Source organism: Macaca fascicularis, chromosome 16 (assembly GCF_037993035.2).
Source record: "Macaca fascicularis isolate 582-1 chromosome 16, T2T-MFA8v1.1".
Lineage (NCBI taxonomy): Eukaryota > Metazoa > Chordata > Mammalia > Primates > Cercopithecidae > Macaca > Macaca fascicularis.
In genome coordinates this window covers 55,631,863-55,645,202 of record NC_088390.1, presented here as the reverse complement: position 1 = coordinate 55,645,202, position 13,340 = coordinate 55,631,863, and the positions used below count along the sequence as shown (strand labels likewise).

General features: G+C 40.6%; 1 protein-coding gene across 12 annotated transcripts in view; it reads right to left on the bottom strand.

Moving 5' to 3' along the window:
- Positions 1-13,340, bottom strand: part of SPAG9 (sperm associated antigen 9) — a 163,488-nt gene that overhangs the window by 108,224 nt on the left and 41,924 nt on the right. Inside the window, exon 1 of one of the 12 annotated variants that reach the window (XM_074019312.1) lies at positions 3,714-3,794. The exons of 10 other annotated variants lie outside the window; for them this stretch is intronic. The gene's annotated coding sequence lies outside the window, so the exon portion shown is untranslated. Of the gene's footprint in view, positions 1-3,713; positions 3,795-13,340 lie in introns of those variants that run through there. One more of the 12 variants, XM_065531335.2, reaches the window with a different exon arrangement.

Genomic DNA, 13,340 nt, shown 5'->3' with positions numbered 1-13,340 from the left:
TCTGGTAGGATATATAGGCAATTGAAACAGGAGTGGAGGGTATCCCATAAAAGAATATTACTCAGTTATGAAAAGGAAGGAAGTACTTGACACATGCTACAACATTAATGAACCTTTATGCTAGGTGAAAGAAGCCAGTCACAAAAGACCATATATTGTATGAGTCTATTATTATGAAATGTCCCAGCTGGGCACAGTGGCTCACGCCTGTAATCTCAGGACTTTGGAAGACCAAGGCGGGCGGATCACGAGGTCAGGAGATTGAGATCATCCTGGCTAACACAGTGAAACCTCATCTCTACTAAAAATACAAAAAAAAAATTAGCTGGGCGTTGTGGCGGGTGCCTGTAGTCCCAGCTACTTAGGAGGCTGAAGCACGAGGAATCCCTTGAACCCGGGAGGGGGAGCTTGCAGTGAGCCAAGGATTGCGCCACTGCACTCCAGTCTGGGTGACAGAGCAAGACTCCGGCTCAAAAAAAAAAAAAAAAAAAAAGAAAGAAATGTCCAGAACAGGCAAATCTATAGAGACAAAAATTAGATTAGTGGTTTTCAGGGACTAGGGGGAAGCAGAAAAGCAGGAGTAAGTGTAACAGGTATGAGGGGGTGGTTCTTTTTGGGGTCATAGAAATGTTCTGGAATTAGTGGTGGTGGTTGTACAACCTTGAAAATTGTCCGCCGAGGCGGACGGATCACCTGAGATCAGGAGTTCGAGACCAGCCTGGCCAACATGCTGAAACCCCATCTCTACTAAAAACACAAAAAAATTTGCTGGGCATGGTGGCAGGCACCTGTAATCCCAGCTACTCAGGAGGCTGAGGCAGGAGAATTGCTTGAATCTGGGAGGCGGAGGTTGCAGTGAGCCAAGTTCACACCATTGTACTCCAGCCTGGGCAACTAGAACAAAATTCCATCTCAAAAAATATATATATATAAATAAATAAAATAAAATGGTGGATTTTATGATATGTGAATTAGATTTCAATTTTCAATTTTATTTTTAAAAAGAGAGAGTGTCTTGCTATTTTTGCCCAGCCTGGTTATGAACTCCTGGGCTCAAGCGATCCTCCTGGCTCCCAAAGTGCTAGAATTACAGGCACGAACCACCATGCCCAGCCTGGATTTCAATTTTTAAAAGGGTCATTTGAAACCTATCCCTTAACGCAAGCATGAGGAAATTACTTAATTTAATAACCTATTTTTTAAAGAAAAAAGTCAAATGGTAAGGGATCAAAAAGAAAATCTCAACATTTATGCTATAAGAGAAGGACATTTAATGAAATAAGTATCTTCCTCAGATAATTCACAGGAGAAAGAATAGGCAGATGGTTGCTAAGCCTTAGGTACAATCATTCCTTTGCCTCAACACTTGGGCAAAATAACACACTAATGGCCCCTACTAAGGCTGTTAAGCTGAGGCAAAGACTGGCCAGACGTTAACCAAAACAGTTTTCTTCTTTTGCTTGGACAAATAGCTAGGCTATCCATCCCAGGCCCTGCAGGTAGCCTCTGACTGAGTTATAGCCTATCAAGTAGTAGTAAAAGTGATGTGTGCTACTCCTAGACCTGGTCCAGTAAAAACCCTCTACACACCATGCTCTATGCCCTTTACCCTTCCTCCAACTTAATGCAGGTAAGACAAACTTAGAAGCTATAAAGTGGAAAATGCCCATGTCTCCACAAAAGCCACCCACTTATCTGAAACATCCACTTTTTAAACTTTACATAAGCAAGAAATAACATTTGAGTCATTATATATAATTTTTGTGGCTAGTTCGCTATAGCAACTACAGTTAGCTTAACATATATCAGCTTATAAACATGTACTGAAATCCTCTTAAAAGTTAGCAATCCAAATTCTCAAAGGTATGCTACCCCATTATGCTTTTTTTTTTTTTCCCTCAAGACAGGGTCTCGTTCTGTTTCCTAGGCTGGAGTGCAATGGCACAATCACAGCTCACTGCAGCCTTCACTTCCTGGGCTGAAGCAATCCTCCAGGCTCAAGTGATCCTTCCAAGAAGTTGGCACTATAGGCGTGTGCCACCAGGCCAAGATAATTTTTTTATTTTCTGTAGAGACAAGGTCTCACTATGTTGCCCAGGCTGGTCTTGAAATCCTGGTCTCAAGCACTCCTCCCTCCTCGGCTTTCCAAAGTACTGAGATTATAGGCGTGAGCCATTGCCTCCAGTCCCCATTATGTTTTAAGAATAGTTTACTTTGGCTCCTCAGGAGGCTGAGACAGGAGAATTGCTTGAACCCAGGAAGCAGAGGCTGCAGTGAGCCGAGAGCATGCCATTGCACTCCAGGCTGGGTGATGGAGTGAGACTCTGTCTTAAAAAAAAAAAAAAAAAAAAAAGACCAGGTGCCATGGCTCAAGCCTGTAATCCCAGCACTTTGGGAGGCCAAGGCAGGCAGATCATGAGGTCAGGAGATCAAGACCATCCTAGTCAACATGGTGAAACCCCGAGATTAAGATCATCCTGGCCAACACGGTGAAACCCCCTCCCTACTAAAATACAAAAAATTAGCCGGGCATGGTGGCACACGCCTGTAGTCCTAGCTACTAGGGAGGCTGAGGCAGGGGAATCGCTAGAACCCGGGATGTGGGGGCTTCAGTGAGCCAAGATTGCGCCACTGCACTCCAGCCTGGTGACACAGCAAGAGTCCGTCTCAAAAAAAAAAAAAAAAAGGATAGTTTACGTCTGTTATTATAAATGATTTTCTGAATGCTATTCTGGTGGTATATTCTCTCCTGCCTAACACCTACAGCAAGAACCTGAACAGAAACTGTTTTATGACTTTCTGTATTTCATGTTTTCTTTACCTATACTGCGATTCTACATTTTAGTATTATCTTTGTAGGTACTTATAATATAAATCATATAATACAAAGATCATATATAATTGATCATATAATACATAGAAAATATACACACATACACCGAGATCAAATAATACAAATTCAGAACCTCTCTTTTCTGAAAATACTTACAATAACTCAGTACAACAACATATCCAATGAACTCAGCTTACTCAAGGCCTAAGTCCCATAAGGTAGTATAAACATTTTTGAGAAGTCATTTTAACACGTGGAAGAGCCATTTCTTTAAAGTCCCGAATGTCACTAAGGAATCAGATAAAGGGAAAAGTAAAGGAAGCAGAAGGGAAGGAGAAAGCAGGAAAGAAAAGTCCACCTGGGCAAGGACTATAGACATCCTCAAAAGCCTCAAGTACCATGAAGTTAACCTATACCTATATTGTTGCATTCCATTTGAAGTATATTAAAAGATCATTTCATGTTTAATAGTTCCACGTAAACCTAAACTTCAAAACGATCTCAGGGAAAATTCTAAATCCTTGTCATGTTACTCATCAAAACTAGCTCCAAGCCAAGATTAACTGGAAATAAACAAGATTCTGTTCATCCTACCTATCCCAAAACAACTGACAAGTAACTGTCATTTTAAAAATTGCTAATTTTCTGGGGAGTTAAAAAAAAAAAAAGGCAAATCATGTTACCTAAAAAGAAAAAAAGGTGAGGGGGCAAGAAAAAAGAACTATCAAAAGACAAATCCTAAATTTTCCCTTTATAATAATGAATGGAGATACTTCAGCCTCATTTTGAGCGCTCTTTCTATCCATCTTTCCAAAAAGCAAGAGGATAAGATTAAGGCAGGAAGAGCCACCTGCTCTGCCGGCTCAAAATCAGAGCTTACCTCCTGAGATTGATGGCCTTTGCCAAGTTTGGAACACCTTCCATCTCTGTTGTCTTCTGCCCCATCAGACTGCTGATAGGCCTACGGGGGGAAGAAAGAGAAACAAACCTGCTAGAATGCCATATCCAACTCATTATTTGCCTTCTCAAAAGGAATCATCAGTTTTTACTGTTCCTGGAAGGCAGATAGTCCAACTGTTGCTGGGCCTCAGAAGACTGACATGTGGTCTTTCAGAAACTTCTCCTTGAACAATTTAGCATCGGAAGTCCCAACAGATAAGCAAGGCCGACTTAAGAGCAAAGAAATCTCAGACAACCACATCAAAACAGTAATAACCTCTCCTCACCAACTAAGTCCTTTACCATGTCTCTCAACTTCGAAACATTTTCAGGTATTATATGTTATTAATCAATGACACAATGTGAAATAATACATATTTTAAAGCTACCATGAATCAATGATTATATTCTCAAAACAGAGTAGGATAACTTCAAAGAATTCCAGCGGTAGAAACTTCTAGTGATCCGACAGATCCCTGTCTTGAAGATGTTATCTAAGCCATCCACAACAAAGTTGATGCTTCTCCTACGTGAAGACTTCCTACCTGAAGTCTCTATGTAGGGACAGTCCACGCTTTACCTCTGCACATATTCCTGTGTATCACCCTCATGGCCAAGAAATACTTCCTCATGACCAACCAAAGCCAAAAAATTCATTTTCTCTCACTTTATCTTCCAAAATAACAGACAAACAGCTTGCTATACTCCTTACCCATCTCTTTATATGTTTGAAGGAATAATCAAATTATTCTTATTTTCCCTGTTCTCTAAGCAAATCACCAAACATCGTTTAACTCTTACTCATAAACTTAATTTTCTGATACCTTTAGTTCTAGATATTAATTATAAATTACAACTTTAAGGTTCTCAATAGACAACACTAGACTACAAAAATCAAAGAGCCCAAATACAGATAATAAAACATAAAACAGCTAAAGACCACAAGTACTACCTAATGAAGCAGAAGTAATGTTAGTGTCGGCAAAAACTATCTTGTGCCTAATTTTCTAATTTCCCACTCATATGGAGACTCTAAATAAGAAAGAGCTGCTATATATTGTTTATTAAACATATATTCTTAATATTGCAAAAAACTAGATTCTGATTAAACAGACTAAAAGTAGCTTTCTAAGTAATTAACTTCCTAGTCATTCCTTTTTTTTTTTTTTTTTTTTGAGACGGAGTCTCGCTCTGTCGCCCAGGCTGGAGTGCAGTGGCCAGATCTCAGCTCACTGCAAGCTCCGCCTCCCGGGTTCCCGCCATTCTCCTGCCTCAGCCTCCCGAGTAGCTGGGACCACAGGCGCCGCCACCTCGCCCGGCTAATTTTTTGTGTTTTTAGTAGAGACGGGGTTTCGCTGTGTTAGCCAGGATGGTCTCGATCTCCTGACCTTGTGATCCGCCCGTCTCGGCCTCCCAAAGTGCTGGGATTACAGGCTTGAGCCACCGCGCCCGGCCCCTAGTCATTCTTTTAAAACCAAAAGATAGGCCGGGCGCGGTGGCTCACGCCTGTAATCCCAGCACTTTGGGAGGCCGAGGCGGGCGGATCACAAGGTCAGGAGATCGAGACCACGGTGAAACCCCGTCTCTACTAAAAATACAAAAAATTAGCCGGGCGCGGTGGCGGGCGCCTGTAGTCCCAGCTACTCAGGAGACTGAGGCAGGAGAATGGCGTAAACCCAGGAGGCGGAGCTTGCAGTGAGCCGAGATCGCGCCACTGCACTCCAGCCTGGGCGACAGAGCGAGACTCCGTCTCAAAAAACAAAACAAAAAAATAAATAAAAATAAAACCAAAAGATATAATTCAAACTCCTAAAGCTGCCTCATTAAAAAAATACTTTCAACAAAAATACATATGATCATTAAAATATATATATATATAAAATCATTGTAATCTACTTTTATCCTTCTTAAAATTATGTAGAAGGAATTGCCTATTGAGATAGAACTAAAGTGGAAAAAGTGTCCTATTACAGTATTATTCAATTTTTCCAAAATACTAACATTCATTGCTAATCATGAAGCACAGTAAAGGATCTGATAAAGTTTTGTACAAGCCTGAACGTATTTTTTTAGGTGATTTGAAAAACAGTGACAGAAAATATTTAGGCTCTCTCAAATATTAACTTTGACATGAAATGACACCTGGCAACTTTAAAATGGTTTATGTGCTGTGAAAACTCTTAATCTGTCAACCACCTTGTGTTGAAGGTCTGTTTTAAGCCATTTATTCCTTTAAAATAAAAATTACATTATTGTTTATGTTAATATCTCCCCCAACTTTCTACCTAGTGGAGTGTTTATTCTTATGACCAAGAAATAAGAAGTGTTTTCCTTCCCATACTAATGTTTCAAAGTGAAGGCCTGAAGGTATTTTATTAGACTAAGATCTTGATACAAGATGTAAAAAGCAAAGGAATCTTATATGGGGGACGAAAAGGGTAGAAACATCAGAGTATAAGGATCTAATACATTTGACTTCAGTGCCAACAACATTTTTCCATTTAATTCAAAAAAATGAATTTTCATTTAAAAGAAGGAAGGGCAGAATTAAAGAAGAGTCTAAATATAATAGCCATGGGTGTAGTGGCATGCGCCTGTAATCTCAGCTACTCAGGAGGGCTGAGGTGGGAGGATCGCTTAAACACAGGAATTAGACCCCCATCTCTTAAAAAAAAAAAAAAAAAAAAAAAAAAACACTGTACTCCCCCCAAAAACATAGCCACCAAATTAAGAAGTACCCACTCAAAAAAAAAAAAAAAAAAAAAATCACTGTCATCTAAATCTTTTCATCTTCTCCACAAAAGGCAATGGCTCTATACTCAGGGAAAAATAACTTGTAAATTCAAGAAGCCTGAGGGTAACACAAGCTTCCTAAGAGAGAATCAAATAATAGATGATTCTATATCAGCTGTGTGTGCTAATATGTTGTAAATAATGGTTCAAATTCATACGTTATGACAAGCAAAATGGAATTTGCTACTAACCCTTACTTCTCCAATTCTATTCATATTAGAAATGGCCAAACTATTATATGCCAAGAACCACTCAAGTTCCTTGACCTACTTCCTTAAATATATTCTAAGAAAACTACCAACAGAAGGGAAAACTTATAGATGTAAAAAAATATTTACTGCAATATGATTCAGTATACCAGGAAAAATGACCAACCAACCAACAGAAGTTTTTGGTTTTCGTATTTTAAGTTTCTTACATTTATTTTACCCTGAGTCACCTCTTCATTCCACAAAGGATTTGAGATAGCTTACAATAGAGCATAATATATTCATTATACATGTATAAAACGTGGATCAAGAAAAAAAAACAATTTAAATATGCCAACCAGGTAAGGTTCAAACTAGTTATGGTTGCATTTCAACGTTTGTTCTGTTTCTAGGTTGCCATGGTAAAAAATGCAGTGGCCATTAAATAATTCTCATTAGAGGAAAAACTAAAGCATAGTCCTCAGGGAAAACAAAAATTGTTAATAGATGGCATAGCTTCTGGATGGTGAATTTATGTGGACATAAAAAACAATAATAAAGATTATACAACAAGGAAAAATATGATAATGTTAAGGAAAAGATACGAATTAAATATACATTCTAACTGCAATGATATAAAAACATAATATATAGGGAAAAAAGACTAGTAGGCCATATACATAATCTTCCCCTTCCTCCCCACACCAAACTACGATTTCTTTGACCACAAGGACCATATTATACTCTTGTGTACCACAACCATACCTAGGCAGAATGCTAGGCATACTGGACTAGTTTAATATTTTCAACTGTATTAAAATATCTATACTTGCTTGACTCAAATTTTAGATAATATTTGGCATATAAGATAGAAATACACAACACACAACAGAGACAATGAATATAAAAAGTACTTTCTGACAAAGACCTATTACTGTCACACTATGAACGGCAAAGTTTTGTTTTTTTTTTTTTGAGACGGAGTCTGGCTCTGTCATCCAGGCGGGAGTGCAGTGGCCGGATTTCAGCTCACTGCAAGCTCCGCCTCCCGGGTTTACGCCATTCTCCTGCCTCAGCCTCCCGAGTAGCTGGGACTACAGGCGCCCGCCACCTCACCTGGCTAGTTTTTTGTATTTTTTTAGTAGAGACGGGGTTTCACCATGTTAGCCAGGATGGTCTCGATCTCCTGACCTCGTGATTCGCCCGTCTCGGCCTCCCAAAGTGCTGGGATTACAGGCTTGAGCCACCGCGCCCGGCCGAACGGCAAAGTTGATTACACTCCTTACACACTTGAAAAGCGCAAACAAGGCTTTCTCAATTCACAACTTCCTTATTCCACACAATATCGATTACAGACTCTTCCTTAAGGTTCATATTAATTAACAAAGTATTATTGCTACTCCTAGATAAGGAATAATATACAGCATTTTAAAAAATCCTTTATTCATGTTGGAAAAAGTAAAAAATATTTCTTATATTGGTTTAGATTTTGAAAAGTAATCAGAAATCTCCAAAATCAAACATGATCAAAAATTGTTTAAAAATGTATTATAGACTCAACTTCTCAACATTGTTAAATCATGCAACATGATAGATTCCACACTATCAAAAGCTGTAAAGTGTATCTTTTAATTCAATTCCTATTTCTTTACCTTTTCTTGCTTCTCAAATAGCAAATAACTTTAACCAAAATTTCCCCTTTTAACAAAGGAAGTAGTCTTTAGAGCAGAACTTGAATTTTCATTGTGGCTATTTTTTAAAAGGGATATGTGCCCTAAAATACGTTCATGAGAATTGATAAACTCAGTCTTTTAAAATTAAAGACACTAACACACTGTACAAATATAAACACAAAAACTAGAAAAGGTACAGTTAGTTATCATCCAGCACTCAAACAAATGGCACTCAGCAAAAAAACTGTATCCACCTCTCCTCCCACTACAGATACTGCCAACAGTCATCTCAGTGCCCCTAAATAAATGTTTATTTTAAAATAAATGTTGGGTTCCATTTACTTTATCATAAAATTCATATTTTCTTTTTTTGTTTTAGATGGAGTCTTGCTTTGTTGCCCAGGCTGGAGGGCAGTGGCTCAATTTTGGCTCACTGCAACCTCCGCCTCCCAGGTTCAAGCATTTTCCTGCCTCAGTCTTCCAAGTAGCTGGTATTACAGGGCAAGTGCCACCATGCCCAGCTAATTTTTGTATTTTTAGTAGAGATGGGTTTCCCCATGTTGGCCAGACAGATCTTGAACTCCTGACCTCAAGTGATCCACCCACTTCGGCCTCCCAAAGTGTTGGGATTACAGCTGTGAGCCACTGGGCCTAGTCTCATATTTTATTTAAAAAACAAAAAATCAGGCCGGGTGTGCTGCTTCACGCCTATAATCCCAGCACTTTGGGAGGCCAAGGCGGGCGTATCACCTGAGGTCAGGAGTTCAAGACCAGCCTGGTCAATAGGGGCGAAACCCCATCTCTACTAAAATACAAAAATTAGCCAGGTGTGGTGGCACACACCTGAAGTCCCAGCTACTCAACATGCTGAGGCAGAAAGAATCGCTTGAACCTGGGAGGCAGAAGTTCCAGCGAGCTGAGATTGCGCCACTGCACTCCAGCCTGGGCGACAGAGCGAGACTCCGTCTCAAAAAAATAAATAAATAAAAATAAAAATAAAAATAAAAAGCACTCATTCCCAATCTTGGTTTTCCAATAGTATAGGGAACTAATGACACTTAAAGATGACTTCCTACATCACCTTTTTAAAAACTAAGAAGTTTTTAGACTATGCGCAGTGGTTAATGCCTATAATCCCAACATGTGGGAGATCAAAGTGGGCAGATTGTTGAGTCTATGAGTTTGAGACCAGCCTGGGCAACATGGCAAAACCTTGGCTCTACAAAAAATACAAAAATTCGGCTGGGCACAGTGGCTCATGCATATAATCCCAGCACTTTGGGAGGCCAAGGTGGGCAGATCACCTGAGGTCAGGAGTTCGAGACCAGCCTGGCTAACATGGTGAAACCCCATCTCTACTTAAAAAAAATGCAAAAATTAGCCAGGCGTGGTGGCGGGCGCCTGTAGTTCCAGCTACTCGGGAGACTGAAGCAGGAGAATGGCGTGAACCCGGGAGGCGGAGCTTGCAGTGAGCCAAGATAGCACCACTGCACTCCAGCTGGCACGACAGAGCAAGACTCCGTCTCAAAAAAAAAAAAAAAATTTGGCCACGTGTGGTGGCATGTGCTTGTAGTCACAGCTACTCAGGGATGAGGTGAGAGTACTGCTTGAGCCTGGGAGGTGGTTGAGGCTACAGTGAGCCATGATCCTACCACTGCATGCTAGCCTGGGCAATAGAGCTGGAATGTCTCAAAAAAATTAAGAAATAAGTAATTTTTTAAATTAAAAATAAGAAGTTTTGATTCATATTGGAGATTAAAAAAAAAAAAAAACGCTACGGTGGTAAAGTGAAAACACAGTCAAATAATTTCCCCCCAGAAAAACTGGGGGAATGTTTAAGTGTGGTAAAATAAAAACTATGAAGAAAATTTAAGATATACTTAGAATTCATATTACACCAGTTAAGGCTTAGAAAAAAAAAAAACAGAGGCCGGGCGCGGTGGCTCACGCCTGTAATCCCAGCACTTTGGGAGGCCGAGGCGGGCGGATCACAAGGTCAGGAGATCGAGACCACGGTGAAACCCCGTCTCTACTAAAAATACAAAAAAAAAAAATTAGCCGGGCGCGGTTGTGGGCGCCTGTAGTCCCAGCTACTCGGGAGGCTGAGGCAGGAGAATGGCGTGAACCCGGGAGGCGGAGCTTGCAGTGAGCCGAGATCGCGCCACTGCACTCCAGCCTGGGCGACAGAGCGAGACTCTGTCTCAAAAAAAAAAAAAGAAAAAAAAAAACAGAAGAAGAGAAAGGAAAACAATTTGCTAGAAAAGAGAAAAAGACTGCAAGATCTCAAAAACAGGAGAAGTGAGTAAGTTCCAAAGCATTAATTAATAAAAGATGACTCAGGCCAGGCGCGGTGGCTCACGCATGAAATCCCAACACTTTGGGAGGCCAAGGTGGGCGGATCACAAGGTCAGGAGCTCGAGACCAGCCTGGCCAATATGGTGAAACCCCATCTCTACTAAAAATACAAAAATTAGCAGAGTGTGGTAGTACATGCCTGTAATCCCAGCTACTCAGGAGGCTGAGGCAGGAGAATTGCTTGAACCCGGGAGGCAGAGGTTGCAGTGAGCCGAGATGGTGCCATTGTGCTCCAGTCTGGGCAACAGAACAAGAGTCTAGCTCAAAAAATGACTCAGTTCATGGAAAAAGATTTTGTGTTATCAACTTTGTGCATCTGAATGGTCAATTTTGATTAACCACAGTTTGTAAGTTCCTTAATTGTTCTTTATACAGTAAGCTTTATTTCGGAATGGAACAGCAGACTCCCAGGAGGAGAAATTCTTTGGAGGATAACATATTCATAACAAAAATAAAGTTTTTAGATCAAATTAAGCTCAAGACCACATCTAATACTTGATAAAGAATTTCTTCCTCCCTTCCCTAGAGTATTGTCAATTATTTTTAAATGATCTAATTTTTATAAAGTCTTCGAATTAAAATGGAAAACATAATTAATGCTTTTGGAGAGAGGAATGAGAAGACGGATACCACAGAATATGACAATTCCAAAAAAGGTATGACTCTTTGGACTGGATAACAAATCTGGGGCAATGAAAAAAAAAAAAAAACTGACATACTCAAATAGTCTCCTAAATTGATTACCTCCCTTAATTAAGAAACCACTAGGCCGGTCACAGTGGTTCATGCCTATAATCCCAGCACTTTGGGAGTCCAGGGCAGGTGGATCAACTGAGGTCAGGAGTTCAAGACCAGCCTGGCCAACATGGTGAAACCCTGTCTCTACAAATACACAAAAATTAGCCATGCATAATGACAGGTGCCTGTAATTCCAGATACTCGGGAGGCTGAGGCAGGAAAATCGCTTGAACCTGGGAGGTGGAGGTTGCAGTGAGCCAAGATCATGCCATTGCACTCCAGCCTGGGCAAAAAAGCCAGACTCCATCTCAAAAAAAAAAAAAGAAAAAGAAAAGAAAAGAAACCACTATATTTTGTTTACATTTACTAGAAAGGATCAGGAAACAGATTTTTTTAATTGAGTAATAAAAGGGCTAATATATGTGAAATAGTCATTCACTCCACTTAGATACTTTTGTGAAAAAAAGCACTATCTTCTGCTTTTTTGAGTGTGAGACATTTTAAAGGTACTTTGATATCAAAAATGCAATTTCAAGTACAAGGTAATTCTTCCTCTAATCACAGAAGACAAGTACTTAACGCATAAAAGGATTTTAGACAAGGAATTCCTTTCTAAGTCAAAAAAGCAATTCTGGTCGAGCACAGTAGTTTACACCTGTAATCCCAGCACTTTGGGGGGCCAAGTAGCTGTAATCCCAGCTACTCGGGAGGCTGAGGCAGGAGAATCACTTGAACCTGGAAGGCAGAGGTTGCAGTGAGCCGAGATCACACCACTGCACTCCAGCCTGGGCGACAGAGCAAGACTCCATTTCGAAAAGGAAAAAAGAAAAAGAAAAAGAAAAAAAAATTTTTTTTCGGGCTGGGCAAGGTGGCTTATGCCTATAATGCCAGCACTTTGGGAGGCTGAGGCTAGTGGACTGCTTTGAGCTCAGGAGTTCAAGACCAGCCTGGGCAACATAGTGAAACCCTATCTCTACAAAAAATACAAAAATGAGCCAGGCATGGTGGCTTATGACCGTAGTCCCAGCTACTCAGGAGGCTGAGGCTAGAGGATCGACTGAGCCCAGGAAGCATAAGTCACAGTGAGCGGAGATCCTGCCACTGCACATGTTAGACAGATTGACAGACTGAGATCCAGTTTCAATAAATAATAATAATTTCTTATTGAAAACTTGGTACCCAGGCTGGGCATGGTGGCTCATGCCTGTAATCCCAGTACTTTGGGAGGCTGAGGCAGGTGGATCACCTGAGGTTGGGAGTTTGAGACAAGCCTGGCCAACATGGTGAAATGCCATCGCTACTAAAAATACAAAAATTAGCCAGGCATAGTGGTGCATGCCTGTAGTCCCAGCTACTTGGGAGGCTGAGGCAGGAGAATCGCTTGACCCCGGGGGGTGGAGGTTGCAGTGAGCCAAGATCACACCACTGCACTCCAGCCTGGGTGATAGAACAAGACTCCGTCTCAAAAAAAACAAAAAAAAAAAACAGAAAGAAAACTTGGTACCCTACACATATCAACAAGAAAACTTAATACGTAAAACAATGAAAGGTAGGCTGAGTCTGTCAACTGTGCCTTTAGTGTTTGGTTCTAAAATATTATCTAATCCCTTCAGGCCAGGCATAGTGGTTCATGTCTGAAATCCCAGCACCTTGGAGCCCAGAAGTGTAAGACCAGCCTGGGCAACATAATGAGATCTTGTCTCTGTCTGTCTGTCTGTCTGTCTGTCTATCTATCTATCTATCTGTCTGTCTGTCTGTCTGTCTGTCTAAGACAGAGCTTCGCTCTTGTCGCCCAGGCCGAGTGCAATGGTGTGATCTCGG